Below are 26,464 nucleotides of genomic sequence, written 5' to 3'. Positions count from 1 at the left end.
CAAATAGTCCAAGTATAAGGAGAGATGTTGTAGAAAATATGACTGAAGTTGTAGAAAAAAATAAAACTAGAATATCCTCCTCATATGATAAATACTCGATGGCCTTGTCAATACAAATAGTTTTAGCTTTGTTGGGCCATTCATTTTCAGTACACTTCTTGCAGAGTTCACTGTCTGTAGAGCAAAAATAAGTGGAAATATCATTAGGCATGGCAGTTATTTGACAGTATTTAATATTTTTTCTGTATTTTTTCTTAACCACTTGACCTCCAGAAGATTTACCCCCCTCATATCCAGGCCATTTTTTGATCACCTCTGCATTTTTTTTGTTTTTTGCGCTTTAAACAAAGACAGACAATCTTGAAAAAAAAATACATTCTGCTGTAAAACATTCAATAAATATATAAATAAATATAAATGTAAGCCAATATTTATTCTGTTACATGTTTTTGGAAAAAAAAAAAATATCTCAATAAGCGTATATTGATTGGTTTATGTGAACCGTGGTATATATTTATGGATTTAAAAAAAAAAAAAATTATATATATATATATATATATATATATATATATATATATATATATATATATATATATATATAATTAGTAATGGCAATGATCAGCAACTTATAAAGGGACTGAGATATTGTGGCAGACAATCTGACACTATGCTGCGTACACATGATTGGACTATCTGGCGGATTCTGGTCCGCTGGGCCATCCGCCCATGTGTGGGCTCCAGTGGCCTTTTTTTCTCAAAAATCTGGCGGACTTAGAAAGAAGTTTTGACTCAAAATCCGGCCGTCTGTGCGCTAGTCCGCTGGACTTTTGAAATGAACGGACTTGCCCACACACGGGGTAAAGTCCATTCATTTTGAGCGCAGCTCCAGGTAGACAGGACTAGCACAGGAGGTCAATGTCGCCGCCTCCATCGGCGAGATTGACACGTCGCTAGCCCCGTCACCTGGTATGGACTTAAAGGGGAAGCCCTACACTGAAAAACGGCGTGGGGGTCCCCCCAATGTCCATATCAGACCCTTATCCAAGCACGCAGCCCAGACGGTCAGGAAAAGGGGTGGTGATGAGCGAGCGCCCCCCTCCGGAGCCATACTAGGCCGCATGTCCTCAATATGGGGGGGTGCCTTGGGGAAGGGGGGCCCTGCAGCCCCCACCCCAAAGTACCTTGTCCCCATGTTGATGAAAACAAGGGCCTCTTCCCGACAACTTATCGGAAACTGGGAGCCCCCTTTAATAAGCGGGCCCCCAGATACCAGCCCCCCATCCTATGTGAATGATTATTGGGGTACTATGTACCCCTACCCATTCACCTGGTAAAAAAAGTGTAAAGAAAAAACACAACACAAGGTTTTAAAATAATTTATTGCACAGATCCGGTGCTCTTCAGTCTTGGGGGGGACTCCTCCGCTATCTTCTGCTAGCATCCCGGAGGATGCTGGGACTGTGACATCATAAGGGGCGGGGTCACCATGTGTGCCATTAACATGGGAACAAGGTGCTTTGGGGTGGGGGCCACAGGGCCACCCCTTACCCAAGGCACCCCCCATGTTGAGGGCACGCAGCCTGGTACGGCTCAGGAGGGGGGTGCTTGCTTGTCCCCACCCCTTTTCCTGACTGTCCGGGCTGCATGCTCGGATAAGGGTCTGATATGGACTTTGGGGGGACCCCAACACGATTTTTTCAGCGTAGGGCTTCCCCTTTAAGTCCATACCAGGTGACTGGGCTAGTGACATGTGAATCTCGCCAATGGAGGCAGCGACATTGACCTCCTGCGCTAGTCCCGTCTACCTGGAGCCGTGCTCAAAATGAACGGACTTTACCCCGTGTGTTGGCAAGTCCATTTATTTCAAAAGTCCGGCAGACTCCTGCCGTAGTCCGGTGGTTTGTCCGCCGGACCTACTCCACCGGCAAAGTCCGGTCATGTGAGGGCTTGTGTGGGCAGGTCCGCTCTTTTGGAAAGTCCGGCGGACTTCCGCTGCAAAGTCCGATGGTTTGTCTGATGCTGTGTACGCGCCATTACTGACACTTTTGACACTTTATACAGTAATCTGTGCTAAAAATACGCAGTCAATGTACACATGACACTAGCTGGGAAGGGGTTAAACATCAGGGTCAATTAACGGGTTAACTGTGTGCCTAGCAAGTGTTTTTGTGTACTGTGTGTGCTGCTTTTCCTAGGGGAAGAGATGGATTTATTCTGCCTTGTTTGACAGATCTCGGTTCTGTGTGTTTTACTGATGATCAACAGGTGCCAGCAGACATCCAGTACCCAGCACCCACAGATCGGCTTCTGATGTGATTAATCAGAGCAGAAGCAGCCCGCTGGTGGGACACGGGCACCCCCTGCAGGTGGAAGTGCAGAATCATGTGTATACGTCATGCTGCACAGGAGGGCCACTCTGTAGCAGTAAATATGCTAAAGGGCGGTCCGAAAGTGGTTCGCCTTAAAGGTTTTTGTAGTTAAGATGGTAATATTAAATATGAATTAAAAGCCATACAAAACAAAACAAATCTTGGAACAATATACAGTATATCTTGAATATCTCAAGAAAGTTTTAGTCATAAATAAAGTGTGATGATGCTCTACTGAAAATCAAAGAACCTTCAGCCTCAGTGATGGCCATGACACAGTCTATCTGTAACTGTAACTTTAACATGTAACAATGACATTCCCGTATTTTTTACACTTTTGGTATCTTCAGTGAAATCATTGTCTTTCTTTTAGATAAGTGCAAATGTGTCGGAGGCTTTGTCAGACGGGAGGAGGAAGGAGCTTCCAGTTGCTTGTGTGACAGAGCGAGGCTCTGTCCCTATGAAATTGGAGGTAAAGGAGACACAGAGTTTGCATATCTGCGGACTTCAGGACTACAGAGTGTAGAGTTTAAATGGAGAAAACTGCTCTGTCAGTTTTCTCCAGGTTTTGCTAGCTCCAGATGGGATTCTGTAGTTTGGAGATCCCTGAGAGTTATGGGTGGGACGGGATCTCCAACCCTGTGTCCGGGTCTTGAGGCTAGCGAGCAGGGTGTGTGCCCAGCTGCACACAGCCCATATAACGAGGGGATTTGTGTAGGATGGTGTGTGTGAGCAGCTTGCTGCTTGAAGCTGTGCATGTCCAAAGCTGTGTGAAGGACTTGAAGCTGTGTGCGTCCAAGGAGCCGTGTGCTGTGTGTCGAAGGGTTGGAAGCTGTGTGCGTCCAAGCAGTTTGTTGGACGGGGCAAGTACCTATAGCAGCACTACTGCTGAAGAGTAGCCAGGTGGGCTAGCATTTTCGTTCTGATTTTGCTGTATTTAATTTAAGCTTGGACCCCTGCGTGGGATTACTGGATGGACTAATATTTTGTTTTCTTCTAATAAACGTGGGCTACCAGGCCCTTAACCATACACGCCTGACTGATGTGGACTAAAAAATGCATCTACCAATTGAGCTAATCACCCCAATGTCACAAGTGGTGCTCGAATGCGGGCATGTAGACGGTGGAATCCGGGTCCTTGCTCCATGGTGAGTCGCATCAGGAACTACTGCTAGCTGTGTGTGGCAGCCAGGCGAACAGCATTGCGTATACGTTTATTTGATGGACTGTGTTGCATGCGGGTTGTGTACCTGTGAAGGAAGAATCAAACATCAGATTTTTTTTTTTCTTTCTCTGCTGAGAACTGTTACAAGCTGCTGTGTGCATGTGATTGCAAGGATGGGACGGTCAAAGCAAAAAAAGGAAGCAATCCTTGCTAAAGCCAGGAAGCGGCTATTGTGGCTAGAGGGTATTTCACCACATGCCCCAGCCACACCAGAGAATTTGTCTGAGTCTGACATCACTGTGATCTGGGGTAAATTGATCATGTCACCCCGAGTTAAAGGAGAAGTGAAAGAGGATGTTGTTCCTGGCAGCCTGAGCCCAAAGGTGCCACAGCATGACGCAAGGAGGCCTCTGCGCTGCATTAGTTGTAGTGAGTGGGGACATGCTGTTGCCCATTGCCCCTTGTCACAGGAATGTTTGTGGAATAACCAAGCTGGATGGGAGGTTGATGAATTCTGGAGCTCATCTACTAATGATTGTGATCAGCTGTGTCCTCAGAAGTGGTATCCAATGACAACGAGTGAGAGCCAGTCATGGAGGAGATGCCAAGAAGTGAGCTCAGCATGGCCTGAGAAGATGTCTCCACCTTGTAGGACCAGTAAAAAGGGGCCAGTGACATGTGAGACAGCGAATGAATGGTTCAAGCGGAATCGCAAAGAGTCGGGTGCACTGCAAGGGGCTGAGATCTTGGCCTCTGACTATGTGCAACCCATGCTGCCTACAGAGGAGGTGGGAGACTTCCTTGTAAGATTTGAAAAAGTTGCTGTAAAGAGAAAATGGCCTAGGGACCGGTGGCCAAAACTGCTGCAAACCTTATTGCGGATAGAGTTCCGGTCGGTTTACCATTTGATGGATGGGGACCAGGATGACTACAGCAAGTTTAAAGAGGAAATCCTTCTTAGAGGAGAGTTCCATCGTATCACGGGCCGCCAGCAATGCTCCAGGACGGGAGAAGTGTCGCCAGAAGACCTAGGATTTGGAAATCCAGAGAAACGTAAAGTTTTCTGTCATGGCCGCTTAGGCAAAGGGGTCAGTCCCGAAAGGAGAGTACATCAGCCTGAATCCTGCATGAGTTATAGCCAACCAGCTTTGGAGCGCAAGTCTGCAGTTACCCCTATCAACAAGGATCTTGTGTTACCTACATGGGGCGTCAGTGGGTCCAGAAAGGCTGCAGTTTTGCTCCATGGCCACATGGGGGAGTCAGCCTATGGAGACACCACACCTGTGAGACAACGCACTCAAGTGAAGGCTATGACATCAGCTGCAGGAACTGGTAAGACTGTTTCAGTTTATGATGCTGAACCCAGTGAAGTGGGAGTATGTCCAGTGGGGAGATCCGCAGTACAAATGGACATAGACTTTCTGCATTGTGCTACCCAGAGCAGTGGGGAGGCGCAGCGTAAAGCCCAACTAGACGCAGGGCTAAAGACTGAAAAGGACATGGGGACTCTGCATATGCCTGCTATGATCCAGCAGATGGCTGGGAAAATTGAGCTAGGGGTGACCAAAACAGTGCTGGTACCATGTTCCCTAGTGACAGCTGCTGCAGGGTTGCCCAGGGAAACTTCCAAGGAGCTTACAGTGTTGGAGCAGAGAGTTTCCCAGGTCAGCTATGGAGCTGCCCAAATAGGCAAAAGTGCCCCTTTACAGAGAGCGGGTGCTGTGAAGAGTTGCTCAGAGGTTATGGTGGCTCATAGACAACCCACAAAAGCAGTAGTTATGTCTACACATAATGAGAATGTTGATGGTCTTGCTGACAATAGTGTTGGCCAATGTGATGTGATTGGTGATTATAATGCTGAAAAATGTGTTTCCTATAATGTTACGACTGAGCCACACAGTGAGAGAGTGTGGGCGCAGCCCCACAACCCTACGTGTAGCCCAGTAGGCAAGGGGTTAATTCAGCCTGCAAAAGTTGAGGGTACAAAGCTGAATGTGTCTGTAGTGCCACCAGAAAAAGGTGTTCAAAATGGTGTGCTGCACCAAGCTTTAGGTGAAGCATCACCCCAATGCAACGTTGATAAAAGTGTGGTGTTACAAAATGATGTATATAGAAGTGAGGAATGTGCAGTTAAAGCTAATGAATCCCAGGTTTCTGTGCGGCTTTCTACAGCAGGTGATGCAACGCTGTGGAACACCCATGGTGGAACCACAATGGACTGGGACAGCTGGGCCAAACAATTGCTAGCCATGCTGGGTAAGGCTAACTTAAGTAACAAGGGTGTGGACACAACTGCTATGCCAGACAGGGGGATCGCAGAGCCGCTGGTGGTTGAGGGCGTCCTGGTCCCTGCAAAGGTTGCTGCCCTCCCCTCTGAAGAAACAGTTCAGGGCACTGGCATCGCAGATGTGTTGTCCACAGCTCCACAGCTAAATGATATTGAGTATCAAAGTGATAGTGTGACTTGTAATGACCTGCAGAGGCTCACCAACACTGGTGCAGAATGGATAAGTGTGAGACATGTGTCTGACAGCTCTCCAGGGGAACAACAGGCCGTGATGAGTACCTCCAAGGAGGATGAGGTCTCTTCAAATGTCTCACCCTCTCAACCTGCAGTCGCTGAGCCCCTCCATGTCTTGGACAGGGTAGAAGACCCTAGAAAGTTCTGGTGTTTAGACATGGGATGTTTAGAGATGACCGAAACCTTACTGGAAATGCTAGAGTTGGTAAAAATGAACTCGCTGTATACTTGGGTATCTCCACCGCAGTTGGACCAGGTGGTGCTGCGTAGCACCAATGGGTGGAGCCAGGTGGTACAGGCAGTGCTGGGAAACCATGACCAACAGTGGAATTGGTGGGACCAATGGTTAACCATTTGGCACAGGATCTCCAGATTCTCTGTGAGCGTACTTCTAGTTATTGATTGGTATGGAAGGCACGCGAGAGAACTGCTTGAGATATCAGAGGTCTCTCCGTCTGGGGCGGTGACTAGAAAAATCTCTGCTGGTGTGGTCCGAGGTGCGGCGGAGCAGTGGTCAGTAGAGGGCGCAGATACTGCCTTACCCGCTAGGCCTCATGAGAAGGAAGGGCCCAGAATGGACTCAGCAGTAGCAGAGATGCTTTCTGTCACTGGCCCAGGGGTACAAGTTAAGGTGCCCGGAGACACTATGGGAGAAAGTGTTAATGTTGGTTGCCGTAACAATGTAATGTGTACACCTGGAAAAAATGGTTTATGCTTGGGTCAGGGTAGTTTGTTAGAACAGGTACCCATGGAGTATTTGACAATGGGTGAGGTGGAGCTGTGCTATGGTCCCGTCGGACGTAGTCCCTCCTCAGGTCTTCTTCTAACAAACACTGAATTGGAAAGCACTGATGATATGGAAAGCTGTGATCTGTTAAGAGTTCGTTCTGTAAACAATGATTTGGTTGCAGTGGGTACCAAGAAAAACTGTTTTGAACCTGAAATACCGATGGTGAAGGGTAAAATGGGTATTTGTAAGTTGAAAGGAGGGCTCAAGGAAGGCAGAGTTCCCCCAAGAAAAGTGAATAAGCCCAGGGACCCCAAAAGAAGAGGAAGGCTGAGTATAGGACAATATAGGAACCTGTTAAGATCCAGGGGGGAATGTTCCTGGAAGCGCACCCGGAAAAAGGGTTGGGCCTACGTGGCTGACAGCCAGCACAGAGGTGTCCCAACCATCGTGATGGGTGCTGGTGTTCCTCCCTCCGGATCGAAACAAAGGGGGGGGATATGTGACAGAGCGAGGCTCTGTCCCTATGAAATTAGAGGTAAAGGAGACACAGAGTTTGCATATCTGCGGACTGCAGGACTACAGAGTGTAGAGTTTAAATGGAGAAAACTGCTCTGTCAGTTTTCTCCAGGTTTTGCTAGCTCCAGATGGGATTCTGTAGTTTGGAGATCCCTGAGAGTTATGGGTGGGACGGGATCTCCAACCCTGTGTCCGGGTCTTGAGGCTAGCGAGCAGGGTGTGTGCCCAGCTGCACACAGCCCATATAACGAGGGGATTTGTGTAGGATGGTGGTGTGTGAGCAGCTTGCTGCTTGAAGCTGTGCATGTCCAAAGCTGTGTGAAGGACTTGAAGCTGTGTGCGTCCAAGGAGCCGTGTGCTGTGTGTCGAAGGGTTGGAAGCTGTGTGCGTCCAAGCAGTTTGTTGGACGGGGCAAGTACCTATAGCAGCAGTACTGCTGAAGAGTAGCCAGGTGGGCTAGCATTTTCGTTCTGATTTTGCTGTATTTAATTTAAGCTTGGACCCCTGCGTGGGATTACTGGATGGACTAATATTTTGTTTTCTTCTAATAAACGTGGGCTACCAGGCCCTTAACCATCAACGCCTGACTGATGTGGACTAAAAAATGCATCTACCAATTGAGCTAATCACCCCAATGTCACAATATATATATATATATATATATTTCTGGTGAGTTTAACCCCCTGTGGGAGTGTGGAGCACCGTGTGGAGGAATTAGTGTGAAGTGCACCTAGTTTTCTACCATTTCTCACTGGAGTCACTCACTACGGCCCCCTTTGCTTTGGACTTTTTCACTTCCTTAATCTTTTGTTGCATTCAGAGCACTGGAATTGTTGGACTGATTACTGGAGTCTGATTGATTAATCTTACCGATCAAATTATTCTGGTTATTCACATGTTATGTTATAATATAGAAAAAGTTATTGTGTTGTTGACACAGAACTGATAGAAGCGCTGCTTGGATTATTATTATTTTTTTCATCAATTTACCTATGTAAAGTGTGAATTATTAATAATCAATTTGTCTATATATATATATATATATATATATATATATATATACAAATGTTTATATTATCACGCCCCGCGTCTACAATCAATATAAACACAAGCGCTGATACCTAAATGAGTATCTTTTACTGGGGCTGTAGAGTTTCCAAATCATGCAGCTACTTAAATTCCTTACTCATAAGAATCTGTTCATACAAAAAATCAATCAAACCAGTTGTCACAGTAGATGATATGCAACCTCACTGTTCCACACATCCACTGACCCGCTGAAGAGCAGCACTGTATGTAAGTGGATATCGCTGAATATTTACTGATAAATAATGTATATATGATTGTTAATACTGAATTAATGCAAGCAATATATATGTACAAATTCCATATGACCAACATATATATAATAGAAAATCAAATCAAATCAAATCAACCAATCAATCACGCCACATGGCTGCAGATAATCTGCACCGTAGTCCAAACCAATTTTTTTTTATTTTTCTCTTGTCTGTACTAAGCACATGGGCGGAACTTCAAGTGCATACAACCAATCCCTATAAGGGAATGATTCAAAAGAGAAAGGATGAATCCAATATTGGGCCTTTAGTGCTGGAAACTGTTATTCACCACCACCGTACTTCTTGCAACACCTCCACACGTGATTTTCACAGTCGGGGGGTTTGTGATAAGTGGAACACCCCCTTTGGTAATACTCTTACCGAAGTGAACAGGCGAAGTCAGCACTTCATATATACTTATGGGGCTCCTCAATACTGGTTTGATACACTTTTCATCATCCTCCCTTAGAACATGGTTGTGGTCACTGCTTCCACCTTCCCCAATTGTTGTAATATGGATAAAAGTGAAGACATATATAGTGTGATACCGTAAAAACTGATTACATTTATTAGAATAAAACAGCAAAAAAACACTCACAAACGACCATTTTCCATAGGCATTTCAAATCATCAACATAGAAGAGTTGTCAAGATCACCTTCCCTCTGGACTTAATTAGGCTCTCATATAGTTGTATTCCTATGGCCTTCACTACCAGTCTTTTCCTTCACCGTCACACTGACGCTTTTCATCTATTATTAGACATCATCTGAGGGTGCCAGTGCTTGCAATCGCTTCCTTTATATATTCTGTGCAATTAAGATAAATTAATCTCCTAATTTACCTCATTTACGTGGTTATCCACCGCTGTCCCTGTTTGAATTACCGCACCGCCATTTTGGTGATGTCATTCTACAGCGCCGCGCGGTCACGTGGGTCAACAATAGGACCACGCATGCGCCCTCCATGAATGGAGATTGCATACTTCCGCCCAATCTCGCTGGGTCATCGCCTACCTCACGGCGCATGCGCAACAATAGGACTGCGCATGCGCCCTCCGTGAATGGAGATTACATACTTCCGCCCGCTCTCACTGCGTCATCGCCTACCTCACAGCGCATGCCTTGCGCCGCTCCGTCTATGTATATATGTATATATATATATATATATATTGAGAGAGATCGATTTCTATATAGTGATAATATATATCTATATAGTGATATTATCTCTCTCTCTCTCTCTCTCTATATATAATATATATATATATATAAATATAGCTCTTATTTACATTTGTGATACACACAGTGAGATTTTTTATTTTTCAAGTGTTATTTTTTTTAGCACTTTGCGCCCGCTCTATAGCCAAATGATGGCTACAGCGCGGACGATTACCGCCGGGAGGGCATCCCTGGACATCCTCCTGTTTACTTCCCCTCTGCGCCCCGCCACGGGCGTGCATCGGGGAAGTACTGTGCTGGCCGTGTCCCTTGGACACAGCCAGTCACAGATCGCTGTAAATAGCCAATCACAGTGGATGTTTACAGCACGATCGGTGTGTCCAATGAGAGATGAGCTCATATATGTAAACATATGAGATCATCTTCCATCGCCGGGTCTCCCTCGTCACACAGAGACAGCGTGTGAGGAAGGAGAGATGAACCGCTGAGAGATGCAGCGGTTAGTGGAAATAAATTCAGTGTCACATGTCTTCAGTGCCACGTATTAGTGCCATCTGCCATCAGTGTCACGTGTCATCAGTGCCACGTATTAGTGTCATTTGTTATCAGTCACACGTATCAGTGCCATCTGTCATCTGAGCCACGTCAGTGTCACATGTCATTGTCCTGGTGCTCCACGGCCTTCAAAAGTGTAATAGGTAGTCACCAAGTTAGATGTGTAATTTATGCCCCTAGAACACATGAAGGTGCTCCCTGAATGTTGTGCCTCTCTGAGTGGCTAGGCTGAGTTTGATCTTCGATTTATAGCCCTGGATGATGTCCCCCCACACGGGGGAGGGGGGATATAATTTTGGCTCTATAAAAACCACGAAGTTTGGTGAATGACCAAGTTGGGGTCATCACACCACAGTGGTCCTAACTGGGATTCTGAGCTCTGTTTATGTAACACCTCCCATCCGTGTCTTTTTATTTTAAGGATCACCAGACAGAATAGTGCAGAGTGAGTCAAACATAGATAAGATGGTCTCTCCGGGACCCCTTGTACGTCCCCTACAGTCTCCTGTGGGTAGGAGAGAGTCTCTTCTTCATGGAGGAATTGGTGGATACTCTATGGAATATTCTACAGATGATAATAATGTGTCTCAAGTCTGTAAATCATTTCTATGACATTGTTATGTCAGTATTTCTATAATATTGGAGGCTCTCCTCCTCCGATATCTCCTGATGAAGAAGATCTATGAACTGAGAATCTGCTGCAGAAATCATCATCAGATGAATGTTAGAAATCATTCTGTATTTCCCTATAGAGACCCCTTAGACTGATGTGTGGGGGAGGGGCAGGTGATGGGACATATGGAAGAGATGGAATATTTAATACATAAAAGAGCATTACAATATGGTCCAAACTCTTCCTCTAAATGTGGTCACCTTCAATCCCCATCCCCCACCTATGTCCTCCCACAAATCCCTTTCTAGTGCCCACACACTATATGGTAAGTGGTTTTTAGATATCAGACCTATCAGAGTTTACCGGACATGTCATTTCATATGATCATTAATACAGAGCCCCCTCCCCCTCTCTGCGGTCTCTACTCCTCTTAAAAGACAGTCACATGATTCTATGATGTTTGTGTGGAATTAGGAGTCCCCTTTATGACTCCCCCAATGTCACACAATAAAGTCATTGATGGGGACAATTGTTTTGTAGATTTGAACTTTTATTGTATTTTTGGAATTTGTCTCTTTGTGGTGACCATGGCGACCATTTCATCCTCCAGACCTTTTCTCCCCAAATACCAAAACTTTCCACAATGTCTCATTTCCGTACATTAAATCTTTCAATTCTTGTCTTCCCGATCGTATTATAGAATCGTTTTTTGGAAAAAGATTTATTCTGGTAGAAAATCTGGATACACGTCTTTTATTCCTTGTTTTTTTGTTTTTTTTTGCAGGGAATAAATATAAAAAAAGTAGAAAAGGTTTTTTTTATGTCATTTTTCCCAAAGAAACATTTAACAAATGTGTGTTTCCTCATAAATGTACCCCACAAAATAATCATCGGGGTCTGATAATTAAAATGATATCACAGCAGTGTGACTTTTATATGACATATCGGAATAATAAAGCTCAAAGTGAAGAGCCGTGCTTTACCTTCCGAGAGCGATATTCTCCTCCCGGTGATACGATGCACGCCAGGGGCTTTCAGAAATTCAGAAATTCGAAAAGTTTGGTAATTTGGTAATCCAAAAATTCTGAAATTCTGGCTGAAATTCGAAAATTGGAAGTTCAGAAATTTTAAGTTTAAGAAATTTTAAAATTAGAAAATTAGAAAGAAAATCTGAATGTAGCGGGGTCTCTTTAAGAACTATAAAACTACTGTTCCCAAAACCCCGCTGGTTCCCAGGATGCTTTGAGTTATGCCCCAGAGACTTATGGGGGAGGAAATATAAGGAGGGGGAGAGGCCTAGTTCGCTCTCTTTGGACACCCCCCTCTCTTCAAGCAAGAGGAGATCTGTGCTGAACTGCTGAGGCACAAGGCCTGAAGCCTGGGCCTTGTGCTCTTTTCCAAAGAGCTCTCTGCCAGCCTAGTTGCACCTGAGAGACATTTTCTCATTCCTTGCTGCTGTACACCAGAAGGATTGAAGACTCGGAGGTCGGTGGATTCCTGTTCCTAGACGAAAAGGCAGAGAAACTGGACTTGGACTTGTCCGGGTGGTGAGAGCTGTTTAAAGACAGATGCTTTATCTTTATTATTCGTTTGGATTACAAAGTTGTTCTTCAAGTGCACCACCGAAAGATTGCTAGCGAATATTGTTTTACTGGACTTCCATCTAGATCAGTCAGGCCTGACTGCATAGGTAGACAGTGCTGGGTGTTTACCCATGTGGGGAAGTAGCTGAAAAGGGGCAGCGCTAGAGTTGCATAGCAATACTTTATTATGCTGATTACTCTGTTTATCTTTATTACTGGTTACTGCAGGGACCTGATTATGTGTTGCAATCCAAATGTTTGATTCATGTTATTCCTTTTATAAAAACAATAAGTAAAGTCAGTTATATACTTTCAAAGATTGTCTATGAGCTTGAGTTACCCACGCACGCACACACACATATTTAGAGTATAAGTGTATTAATGTGTATTGCTAGATTGCCGGGGGGTTGGCGGAGCTGTGCTCAGGACCCAAACCAAACTTGCGGCCCTCTTAAGTGAGGGTATCGCTATATGTGGGGGCTCGTAAATCCGGGATTTCTGAGACAGCGGTGAACACGCCAGAGGTACCGGCATGGACCCACAGGGAGTCAGAGCGTGGTGTGAAGCGGCTAAGGCCGACCCAAGTCAGTCAGTGGTCAAAGGACAAAGGAGGAGCCATCGCCAACAGGATCACCGCAGGCTGCGGCCCGTACCTCACCCGAGAGTCTCAGATCAGCACCGGCCACCCTTAGCGCAGAACTGTGTGCTGTCCTGGGGGAGATTGTGGCCCAGTGCAAGAAGGATCCCACAGATTACCCGATGTCGGGGTACAGAAAACTCCGGATGTTTTCAGGGAGGAAACCTGTACCTTCAGAAGAAGAGGGATTTGAAGATTGGTTAGATAGCGCAACTCAGGCACTAGAGGAATGGGAAGTTCCAGAGCGCAGAAAGAAGCAGAGGATTGTGGAAAGTCTAAAGGGGCCTGCTCTAGAGGCCAAAAAGGTAAAAAGGTAGTGGTGCGCGGTACTATGGTGAAGAATCTAGTTAGAACAGGTTTAATATATTCAATAGGTACTCAAAAGATTAGAAGATAAATGTAATATTGTCTCCGCTACAGGTAATAAATGGAACGTAGAAAAAGAAAAGACAATATATGTATATGAAAAATATAAAAAATATATATATATGTATATATAGTGAGGGACCTTCACTCCTATGCGTAGTAGTATTTTGAGTGGTGGACAAATGGATAAGAAAAACAATTAATGATAAATAAGACTAGTGGTCCCAATGCGATTTTTTAGGTAGCAGAGTTGCATAAAGTGGCAGTGCTGAATATAAAGAAGGTCCGTGAAAATAACTACTACTGTATTTGTTTCAGTGACTAAAGTACTATACATAAAATAGTGGACGAAATAAAAAATATATAAAGTGAATCACCATGCGATTTGTTAAAAATGACGAAAAATGCATACAAAGTGCTAGTGCTGAACAATAAATAGATCTGAAAAGAAAATCTGCTAAGTCAAAGTATATGTGTAACAGTGTACAAAAGTAATCATTAGCTAGATAAGGCAAAAGATGTAAGTAATGCTTGCCTTGTGACTAAAGAAATCGCATATGGTGTTAAAGCCAAGGGAGGGTTAAGCAAAGTGACTCTGTGCGGGTGTCTTTATACCATAGACTTAAATATCGGTGCAGTGCACTAAATTGAATCATACAATCAAAGAAAATAAATCAAATTGTTGAATCAAAACAAAAACGCATAAACGATCCAAGTGTTGGTGAGAGGGAAACAACCCTCTGGGAATAATCCAAAACAGAAGGAAAAAGGTGCACAGTGTTTGAAACTATAAAAAATATAAAAAACAACAATGGAACAGTAATCCTAGTTAAAATTGTCCATTCAGCTGGTGCAACAACAAGTGGCGATTAGCCCAAAATCGCATGTAACAAGACAGTCGCCTGCAATGCTGGTGCTTAAAATATATGTGCACTATAAGGTAGAGATTTAAACAGTGATAATGGTGATGGTGGATATCTCCCACGTGGTCCTGTGTAATCAGAATATGGGTGTCCCCTTACCTTACAGCTGTAAGGTAACAGCATATGGTATATGTATCCTCAGGGTTCCTGGTCGTCCTTATCCCTCGAGGTCCTATTCACGTGTCCCTGGGTCCTGGCATCTCCTGCCTACTGTGCCGTATTGGGCTCTGTAAGTGGTCCCTCAGCGGTACTTCAGCGTGGGGGGGGGAATTGGTGGTATACCTCGGCGGTTTTATGCAAGGGGTTAAACAGATAAGGAGGAAGGGAGCCCCATAGTATAGTATTTTTCAACAGTATTGAATTTTATTTATAAAAACAGCTTTGGTACTCACAAACAGACAGAGTTTTTGTATGGTGTATAAACGAGCCTCGAGCTCGATTGCGTCACTTCCGGTAGCGTCCCGACTAGTGTTCGTCACGGTCACGTGACTTCATCAGGGGATTTTTACCTTTTTGTCTTCTCCAATTGGGGTTCAAGTACCCCATTTCAGTGTGTGCAGCGGTGCAACAATTAGATTACTCTTTGATTAGGCGCAGGAATATTCTCTTTTATACTCTGCTCTAGAGGCCGTTCGCAACCTGAAGATGAGCAGGACAGACTGTAATGCGCAGGAGTACCTAGATGTACTACAGACTGTGTTTGGTGGGACAGAGAAAATCTCTGAGCTTGCTTATCAGTTAGAGCATTGCTACCAGAAGAAAGGTGAAAAACTATCAGACTACATGGGACGTTTAGATAAAATCCTGCATAGGATGATCCTAAAGAAGGGGATCAGCCCAGGAAAAGTAGATGAGGCCCGTGCTCAACAGGTACTGAGGGGAGCTCAACCCATGGATCCTATTGCATGGACATTGTGTGCCCGACAGGATGGGAAGAATCTGGAGTACACTGACCTCATCCGAATGATCAGAGAGGAAGAGGCCCTACTGGAAGAGAAAAGGGAAGAACATCTCACCGAGCCCGTCAACCAACCGGTAGCAATAGTTACACCGGCCATGACTCCCGCTAGAGATAAGGAGCTGGACACTTTGAAGTTACAGATGTCCCAGGTGATGGAGATGTTGACTGCTATGATGGCGAAAGGTCAAGGGGGAGCCGAGAAACCAAGTCCTAGGAGGGAGTTGTTTCCAGATACACCAACACCAAGCCCCACTCGAGACCGAGAAGAGATGCTATGCTACAACTGCGGGGGCAGTGGCCACTTCGCCAGTAGATGTTCCAGTCCCAAGAAGAAGAAGATAGATAACCGCCAGCCGGCGGGAAACTTCAGAGGGCCCCGGTGAGGGAGTCAACCGGGTGCCCATGCCTTTCAGTGAACTCCAAACTGAATAGAAGGAAGAGAGAGAGAGGAAACCAGACCCCTCAGAAGGAATGTCTACAAATAAGAGACAATAACATCCCTCAGCGGGTTTGTACTCCCATTACTGTGGGGAGGGTCAATGCATACCAGGCTCGAAAAAGAGTAAAGTCAAAAACCAACTGGATGAAGACGGGTCCCCAGAAGAGGGTGGCCTCAACCCGGCCCTTCCCAGAAGAATTGGTCGGCCCGTCCCCCACTGTCTCCATCCAGGTGGAAGGAGTCTACACGAAGGCCCTCCTGGACACTGGAGCTCAAGTGACTTTGTTGTACAGAGACTTCTATGATAGGCACTTGAGCCATTTGCCTATACAGAAGATAGAAGAGCTGGAGATATGGGGCCTTGGAACTCAGAGTTTTCCCTACGATGGTTACCTGCCCATAAAGCTGACCTTCGATCCATCTGTGGCAGGGAAAACGGAGGTGTTTGACACCCTGGCAGTTGTGTGTCCTAGACCGCCCGGGGCCAGCAAGATGTCCCTTATCATAGGGACCAATACGGATCTGGTGCGAAGACTTCTGACCCCTCTAGTGGAGACGAGTAACCATCAAGATCCCAATATCCATCCCATGCTGAAGACAGCCTACCAACGGTTGGTCCTAGAGCAGAAGACCCCAGGAGAGGGGATAGGGAAGGTGTGGAGACTTGGGAGAGAGGGAGTGGTGCTGCAGCCCGGAGAGGTAGCCTGCCTCAGGGCCACGGTGAAGCTTACCTGGGAGCAGCCTGGCCCCTTTGTCATGCTGGAATCCGATCCAAGGGAGGATCACTCAGGCCTGGAAGTGATACCGGAAGTGATTTCAATCAAGGCCCTGAAGAAGGCTCGAGGAAGAGTCCCAGTGAGTGTGAGAAACCCTACGGAGAGACTCATAGAGATCCCTGCCAGAATGCTGTTGGGGCAGGTGAGTCCTGCGGCCCCAGTCAGCTGGTCTGAAGTAAAAGGAACGGGTGAAGGAGGAGATGTTTGGGAAAAACTTTCCATGTAGAACCCGGACCTACCTGGAGCCTGGAAGGAGAGAGCCAAGGCCCAGCTGACTAGATGGGAGAGGATTTTCTCAAAGGATGAGTTTGATGTTGGATGTGCCAGGAGTGCCACCCACCGAATCTGCCTCCAAGAAGACAAACCCTTCAGGGAAAGGGTTAGGCGGGTCCCTCTAGCTGACCTGGAGGATCTGAGGGAGCAGCTTGCGGAGTTGAAGAAGACTGGTGTGATTCGGGAGTCTAGAAGTCCCTATGCCTCCCCCATAGTGGTGGTCAGGAAAAAGAATGGGTCGTTGAGGCTTTGTATTGACTACAGGACTCTCAACAGGAGGACCATCCCTGACCAGTATACCACACCGAGAATAGAGGATGCCCTACAGAGTTTGGCTGGTGCCAAGTGGTTCAGTGTAATGGACCTCAAGAGTGGGTACTACTAAATCCCCATGCACCAGGAAGACCGAGAGAAGACAGCTTTCATAACCCCAGTGGGATTCTTTGAATTCAACAGAATGCCTCAGGGCCTGTCTGGAGCCCCTGCTACCTTTCAACGCCTCATGGAGAAGACCGTTGGAGACATGAACCTCATAGAAGTCCTTGTGTACTTGGACAATGTCATTGTCTTCGGGAAGACTTTGGAAGAACATGAGGCCAGGTTGGAGAAGGTGTTGAGAAGACTCAGCGAAGAGGGACTCAAGCTTTCTCCCGAGAAGTGCCGGTTTTACCAATCCTCTGTGAACTATCTGGGACACATAGTGTCTGAAAAGGGAGTGGCTACAGACCCTGAGAAGTTGGAGGCAGTTACCTCTTGGCCAAGACCGACAACAGTCACAGAGCTCAGATCGTTCCTGGGGTTCTGCTCCTATTATAGAAGATTTGTGGATGGGTTTGCCCGGATTGCCAAGCCACTGAACGAATTGCTCAAGACTGAAGGAGAAGAGGATGGTTTGGGACCCAGGAGGGCCGGTGAGTCGGTTCAAGATCAGTGGAGCCCAAGGTGTGAAGAGGCTTTCCGAACCTTGAAGAGGAGCCTTACCACGGCCCCAGTCCTGGCCTATGCCGACCCCACCAGACCATATGAGCTACATGTCGATGCCAGTCATGAGGGCCTAGGCGGAGTGCTCTATCAAGAGCATGAAGAGCAGCTGCGACCAGTGGCCTATGTGAGCTGGAGCCTGACTCCCTCGGAGAAGAACTACCCCACTCATAAATTGGAGTTCTTGGCCCTCAAATGGGCAGTAGTAGACAAACTGAAGGACTATCTCTATGGGGCGGAGTTTACCGTAAAGACAAATAACAATCCTCTGACCTATCTCTTCACTACTGCAAAGTTAGATGCAACCGGACACAGATGGTTGGCTGCATTATCCGGATTCAACTTCAGTCTAAAATACAGACCAGGGGCTGGAAATAGGGATGCAGATGCCCTGTCCCGAAGATCTCATGTCATGGTCGATGACTGGGAAGACTGGACTCAGGTAGCACCGGAAGGAGTGCGAGCACTCTGTCAGCGTTCTGAGTTTCAAGCAAGAGGGGGCTCCAGAGCAGAGGAGATAGGAGTCACTGCAGTGGGAGTCCCTCAACCCTACTGTGGGGTAATTCAACTAGCAGAGGAACTCCTGCCAAAGCTGTCCAGAAAGGAGCTGAGCTATGACCAATTGGAAGACCCCATGGGGAGATTGGTCCTTGAAGCTTTGGAGAATGAGAATCCAGAGGGACTTCGACATCACCCTTCCAAGGAGGCTCGCCTGCTGAGGAAAGAGTTGGATAAGCTACAAGTACATCAGGGAGTGGTCTACCGAAGGGGCCCCTCTGATAACTCAGAAGATAAGTGGCAGTTGTTTCTCCCAGAGAAGCACCGAGAGACGGTACTAATTGCCTTACATGACCAGCATGGCCATCTAGGGGCGGAGAGAACTTTTCAGCTTGTCAGAAGCCGGTTCTATTGGCCCTGTATGAGGGCAGAAGTGGAGGAATATTGCCGTTCTTGTGCACGATGCATCCAGAGGAAGACTCTACCCCATCAAGCTGCCCCAATGGGCCACCTACAGAGTCAGGGTCCAATGGATCTGGTGTGCATTGACTTTCTCTGCCTCGAACCCGATTTGAGTGGATTGGGAAATGTTCTGGTGGTAACCGATCATTTCACCCGTTATGCCCAGGCTTTCCCCACCAAAGACCAAAAGGCCTCCACTGTGGCCAAGGTGCTCATGGAAAAATACTTTGTCCACTATGGATTACCACAGAGAATCCACTCAGACCAAGGAAGGGACTTTGAGAGTCGTCTGATCCGGAACCTACTGGACTCATTGGGAGTAGAGAAGACCAGGACTACACCTTATCATCCACAAGGAGATGCCCAACCTGAGAGGTTTAATCGGACCTTACTAAACATGCTTGGAACTCTAGAGACAGAGAAGAAGCAACACTGGAGCCAACACATATTAGCTCTGGTGCACGCTTACAACTTCACCACAAGTGATGTGACGGGTTACTCCCCCTACCGGCTCATGTTTGGGAGAGAAGCAAGATTGCCGGTGGATCTGGCCTTTGGCATTTCCCTAGACCATGCCTCTGCTACCTCCCACAAGGGATATGTGGACCGACTTAGACACAATTTGAAAGTGGCCCATGAACGAGCTCAGGCGGCCTCGGACCAAAGGGGAGCCCGCAACAAGAGGAACTTCGATCTGAAGGTTCGAGTGCAAGACCTGCAGCCTGGGGACCGTGTACTGCTACGCAATCTGGGGATCCCTGGGAAGCACAAGCTTGCTGATAGATGGAGATTGGAGCCCTATGTCATTTGCAGAAAGCTACCTGGATTGCCTGTGTATAAGCTAAAACCAGAGGGGAAAGTGGGGCCCTTGAAAACTTGGCACAGGAATCATTTGCTCCCGCTTACTGAAGCAGTCAGAATACCTCCAGTGAGAGATCCACCTGAATCTGTTTCCATTCTGGATACCCCAGGACCTAGCACTCGGTCTCAGACCTCCCGGGTTAGAGATGGACAAGATTCCCAACAAGGTGAAGGTGGAAGAGGAGAGCTTGAGTGGCTGTGGCCTTCATCAACTCCAGGAAATTCTGCCATAGATCTCCCACCTACTGAGGATACACAGGATGGGACACTGAACCCAGAAGCTACAGAGTTCATTCCATCTAGTGGTGTGCCTGAAGGCTGGGAAGATATCCCTAGCATTTACTCAGAAGAGGAAGGAACTGATGTTCCAGAACCAGTGATGCTGTCAGAATGTGTTCCTGAAGTAGAGCCTGTGGCACCAGAGCCTGAAGTCCCAAGAGAACAGAGAGCTCGCCGAGTTGTGAGACCCCCCAAGAAGCTAACCTACTCTCAAATGGGAGAGAGCTCTAAGGACTCTGTTGTGACTGCTAGAAGAAGTGCTGAACGCTCTAATCCTTCCACTGACCATTTGGTGGAGGGCAACCCCAGCTCACTCTCTGGCACAGTTATGCAGGCCACTCATGTCAGTGTGACCTGTGGGACAGGGAATCCCACCTCTGAGTTCTGGTGAAAATTCCCTGTACCAACATCATACTCAGCACTTTCAAAATTGGTACAGGATATGTGTTAAAAGTTTATCTTTGGGGACCAAAGAGTTTAAGTGGGGGGAGTGTGTAGCGGGGTCTCTTTAAGAACTATAAAACTACTGTTCCCAGAACCCCGCTGGTTCCCAGGATGCTTTGAGTTATGCCCCAGAGACTTATGGGGGAGGAAATATAAGGAGGGGGAGAGGCCTAGTTCGCTCTCTTTGGACACCCCCCTCTCTTCAAGCAAGAGGAGATCTGTGCTGAACTGCTGAGGCACAAGGCCTGAAGCCTGGGCCTTGTGCTCTTTTCCAAAGAGCTCTCTGCCAGCCTAGTTGCACCTGAGAGACATTTTCTCATTCCTTGCTGGAACGAAAGGCAGAGAAACCGGACTTGGACTTGTCCGGGTGGTGAGAGCTGTTTAAAGACAGATGCTTTATCTTTATTATTGTTGTTATAAGTTGTTCTTCAAGTGCACCACCGAAAGATTGCTAGCGAATATTGTTTTACTGGACTTCCATCTAGATCAGTCAGGCCTGACTGCATAGGTAGACAGTGCTGGGTGTTTACCCATGTGGGGAAGTAGCTGAAAAAGGGCAGCGTTAGAGTTGCATAGCAATACTTTATTATGCTGATTACTCTGTTTATCTTTATTACTGGTTACTGCAGGGACCTGATTGTGTGTTGCAATCCAAATGTTTGATTCATGTTATTCCTTTTATAAAAACAATAAGTAAAGTCAGTTATATACTTTCAAAGATTGTCTATGAGCTTGAGTTACCCACGCACGCACACACACATATTTAGAGTATAAGTGATTTAATGTGTATTGCTAGATACTAACTGTGCCAGAGTGGGTAGTGCAGATTGCCGGGGGGTTGGCGGAGCTGTGCTCAGGACCCAAACCAAACTTGCGGCCCTCTTAAGTGAGGGTATCGCTATATGAACATTCAGAAGAATGAAAATGTGAAAATGTGAAAATCTGAAATAATAACTAACTACTAATAAATATTAAATTATAGGTATTGGAATTTCCTTTCAAATTTGGCTGTTAGAGAACATATTTGAACAAATTATCTGAAATTCAGAAATTGGAAAATCCAGAATTTGAAAATTTGAAAATTCAAATTTTGTAAATTTGAACATTTGAAATTCAACATACCCACTTACTATGGAATATGTGTGTATTTTTATACATGAACAACACTCATTAAAATATATACATATCAATTATATGTATACAGTAGGTGCCGCCGATATTGTGTTTCCAGCGCGATCCTGTCTTGCTGGTTACCAGCGACAGGCTTCTCTAACTAGCGCGATCCCATTGCGCTGGTTCTCGCGCTGGCTGCAATAGGAAAATTACATTTTCCTATAGTAGCGAGCCAGAGAGATCGGCAAAAATTTTGTCTCACCAGGCCCGGTATGGGTTTTAAGGGGAATCCCCTATGTGGAAAAAAACGGCTTGAGGTCCCCCCAAAATCCATACCAGACCCCTATACGAGCATGCAGCCCGGCCGGTCAGGAAAGGGGGTGGGGACGAGCCCATGTTGATGAGGACAAGGGCCTCTTCCCGACAACCCTGGCTGTTGGTTTTGGGGTCTGCGGGCGGGGGGCTTATCGGAATCCGGGAGCCCCCTTTAATAAGGGGTGCCCCCACCCTATGTGAATGAGTAAGGGGTACAATGTACCCCTACCCATTCACCTGTCAAAAAAAATGTAAAAAAAACACAACACACACAATTTAAAAATAATTTATTGCACTGCTCCGGGGGTCTTTTTCCGACTTCGGGGGTCTTGTCCCCCTCTTTGGATCTTCTTGCCGGGCCTCCACTTTCTTCCTTTAGCTCTTTTACTAGTGGAGGCCAAGTCTTCTGTCGCCGCCGCCACCTCTTCTTCTGACTTCGGGGGTCTTGTCCCCCTCTTCGGTTCTTCTTGCCGGGCCACCGCTCCTTCTTCCAGCTCTTTTACTAGCGGTGGCCCGATCTTCTGCCACCACCGCCGCCGCCTTCCGTTCTTCCGTTGCTCTGTTCTTCTTCTTCTTCTTCTGGAGATGTTGACTCGACACTCTCTCTGGCCACAATGCCAGGGTCGCGGTGTGCGGCAAATTATATAGGGACAAGGGGGTAGGGTCACTGGTTGATGTCACATGGTGACCCCACCCCCTTATGATGTCACAGTCCCGGAGGATGCTAGGACTGTGACATCATAAGGGGGCAGGGTCACCATGTGACATCAACCAGTGACCCCGCCCCATTGTCCCTATATAAGTTGCCGCACACTGGGTCCATGGCATTGTGGCCAGAGAGAGCGTCGGGTAAACATCTCCAGAAGAAGAACAGAACAACGAAAGAACAGAAGGCAGCGGCAGAAGACCGGGCCACCTCTAGTAAAAGAGCTGGAAGAAGGAGCGGTGGCCCGGCAAGAAGAACCGAAGAGGGAGACAAGACCCCCAAAGTTGGAAGAAGACCCCCAGAGCAGTGCAATAAATTATTTTTAAATTGTGTGAGTTGTGTTTTTTTTTACATTTTTTTTCACAGGTGAATGGGTAGGGGTAGATTGTACCCCATACTCATTCACATAGGGTGGGGGGGCGGGATCCGGGGCCCCCCTTATTAAAGGGGGCTCCCGGATTCCGATAAGCCCCCTGCCCACAGACCGCGACAACCAACGGCCAGGGTTGTCGGGAAGAGGCCCTTGTCCTCATAAACATGGGGACAAGGTGCTTTGGGGTGGGGGGCCCTTGTCCCCACCCCCTTTCCTGACCGGCCGGGCTGCATGCTCGGATAGGGGTCTGGTATGGATTTAGGGGGGACCCCATGCCGTTTTTTTCGGGGTAGGGGATTCCCCTTAAAAAACCCTACCGGACCTAAGGGCATGGTATGCCTCCGAAGGGGGAACTAATGGCGCACCAGTGTGAACCCGGGCAGCGATGCTTGTCGCTTATCGGGAAAGGAAAATAAACATTTTTCCTTTCCCGATGCGAGCCGTCTCGGCGATGGCTCCCGCGATGGCACTCGCAGGGTGTCAATCTTGCCGATAAAAGCGTTGAGATTGACACAATATCGCAGTCACCTACTGTATATATATATTTTTTTTTTCTTTCTTCTCAAACACTCATCATGTTTTTCACTTTTCACATTTTCTTACTTTTCTATTTTCACCTTTTTTCATACATATTTTTCACATTTTTACACAATTTTTTCCAAGAACACCACACTTGTAATCATCCCCACACATGCAGCAATCGGGCATGCCATGTGGAGGTTTTCTTGGCTGGGTTCCTTGCCTCAGGTCCGGAACAGACAACCATTTGCAGTTCCATTTAGCCAAGCACAGTGCTCTAGCCGACCTGTGAGTACAGATCTTCTTTTTTCCCCATGAGGTCTTTTCTCCCTTTAAAACGTGTAGAACATATTTACTAATACTTTACATCTATTTATATTTACAGTTTACTTCTGTACCTGACTCCTGATGAATGTCATATAACCATGAATTTAGACAATTTATTGATTTATTCGGATTATGTGTCCTAATATAGAGCTTAAAAAACATATTGGTTCTTTGGAGAAGACACACATTTCCTACTGATTTATGTATAATTACTTATTCCGGGTGCGGGGCCCTGTTAGGTATTAGGGGGATCACTTTTTAAATGTGGAATAATAAAAGTGATGTGAGGTTATTCAGTAATGCAGAGATGTGATTTATAATTTTCTTAGTGGTCGGATTTGGGTTCCATTTACAATCATTTCTCTGCTCTCATTTAGTATCCCGGGATTAGAATCCAAGGCTGACATCTAATAATCTGATTTATTGATTATGTACAGAAGACTTTGAGTGAATAAGAGATTCTGTATAAGAGCGAATAAGAGTTGGAAGATTTCTAGAAATGTCTTTAAGGAGACATCGAGGTCTTTTAGACTCTGAGCCCTTGTACACACGGTCGGACATTCTGACAACCAAATCCGTTGGATTTTGTCCAACGGATTTTGTCCGAAATTGTTGCATACACATGGTCGGACAAAGTTGTCGGAAAATCCGATTGTACATAACGTGATGAAGTTATTTTGTTACGACGGGACTACGTTCAGGCCAGTAGCCAATAGCTTTGGTCTAGGAATTTGATCTGAGCATGCATGGCACTTTGTCCGTCAGAGTAGGCTACACATAATCAGAGTATGTCCGATCGGAGCATTTTGTCAGAAATTTTTTACGGACAAGTTGGAAAACTTGGTCCGTCGGATAGTCCGACGGAAACAGTCCAATGGAGACCACCACACACAGTCGGATTATCCGACAAAACGGTCCGATAGGACACATTCCATCGGAATCTCTGACCGTGTGTACAAGGGCTTAATGTTACCTCTGCACTCTGTTAGGAACAAAGCGCAATCCTGCTCAAATATCTTCTTCCCTGGCCATGGAGATCAGGGAATGACAACACTGAACCCAGAAGGGATCAGAGCACATCACTTCTGGGTCCATTCTTCACAGGAAGATGAGGAGAACGTTCCCTCATCTGCTGTTCTCAATCCTGACACTCACCTTGGAGATCCTGGGCGCCTAGGTGAGACTGGTAATCCCTAGACACAGAGTTGGGGAGAAGGGCAGAAAAGGTGGTAAACAATTTACAGTAATTGGGGAAATAGTTGGACTTCCACATGAAAGCTGACAAGAAAATGTTAATCTCCCAGGTGCTGTAATGGTCAGGAGTCTGTTTACAGGTCAGTGCTGTCACCAACATAAACCTTAAGTTGGTGTAACAGAAAGGGTTAAACTCTTACTGACCTCTGTAGCCAAAGGCACCATGGAGCAATTCATTCTAAAATTCTTGAATGTACAGTAGTCATTATTCAGGGCTGAGCACTCTGCTCTCCCCTCTAGACATGGGCGCCGTCAATAATTTGTTTCGTTCTGTTCCGTTACGGTTCGTATTAAAATTAATTCGTACTTCATATTTCGTGTCCGAAATTCCGTTTCAATTCATAAGAAATACGAATTGCCGTTAGGTTTGTTAACTTGTACAAACGTTCGTTACGATGAATTTAAAGGCAAAAATATACCTCAATATGACAGTCGATGCTGATGGAAGTTTGGTTTTTATCCGAAATACGAAATTCCGTTGAAGAATTTCCTATCCGAAATATGAATTTTCGTTAGATGAGGGGCTCCCACCATCCCTGTGCTGTGCTGACTTCCTCCTGGGGATTCCTAAACAAAAGTTTGTATTTTGTACAAAATTCGGACGCATGGCAATTCGTATTTGGGATCCTCCCGAACGTACAAATTTAGGGAAATTCGTACGAATTTGAGATTTGTTACGAAACAAATCGCACATGTCTACTCCCCTCCCCCTGTGTACCTGATCTGTGTATACATTAGAGATTGAAAGTCTGACCGGCTACCAATTAACTCCTGGAAGGTGGATCAGAATGAAAGAACTTCTGCTTGAAACTTTGAATAGTATTTACTTCGCAGTGTCTGTACCTACGGAGATGACTAGGAGTTTATCTGAACAGACTCTAGACTTCAGCAGGTATGGACCACCTGACATACTGTTCAACATTGACAAATTATGAATTCAACTTTGTGAAAGAGACAAGGAAGGAATCCAGCAACACAATGAGATATAAGTAGAAATGTTTACAGAAACAATATACTGAAATGCAAGTTTATCAGGAGATTGTATTCCACACATATGATATATGGCCAAACATTTGTAGTCACCCGACCATCACACCTATATGGGCTGGTTGGGCATCTTATTTCAAAATTACGATCATTAATGTGGAGTTGCCCCTCCCACCTTTGTGCATATAACTGTCTCCACATTTCACAAGATTGTATTTGTGGGAATGTGTGCCCATTCAACCAAAACAACTGATGTTGGATGAGAAGACCTGACTCACACATCAGGTTTAGGTCAGGACTATGTTCATGACATTTGAGTTCCTCCACACCAAACATATTAATCAATGCCTTTATGGAGCTGGATGTGTGCTCAGGGGGACAGTCATGCTGGAACATAGAAG

This window comes from Lithobates pipiens, unplaced genomic scaffold, assembly GCF_037356315.1.
Source record: "Lithobates pipiens isolate NorthernLeopardFrog02 unplaced genomic scaffold, aLitPip1_a1.2 Scaffold_13, whole genome shotgun sequence".
NCBI lineage: Eukaryota > Metazoa > Chordata > Amphibia > Anura > Ranidae > Lithobates > Lithobates pipiens.
Note: the sequence above shows the minus strand (reverse complement) of the source record.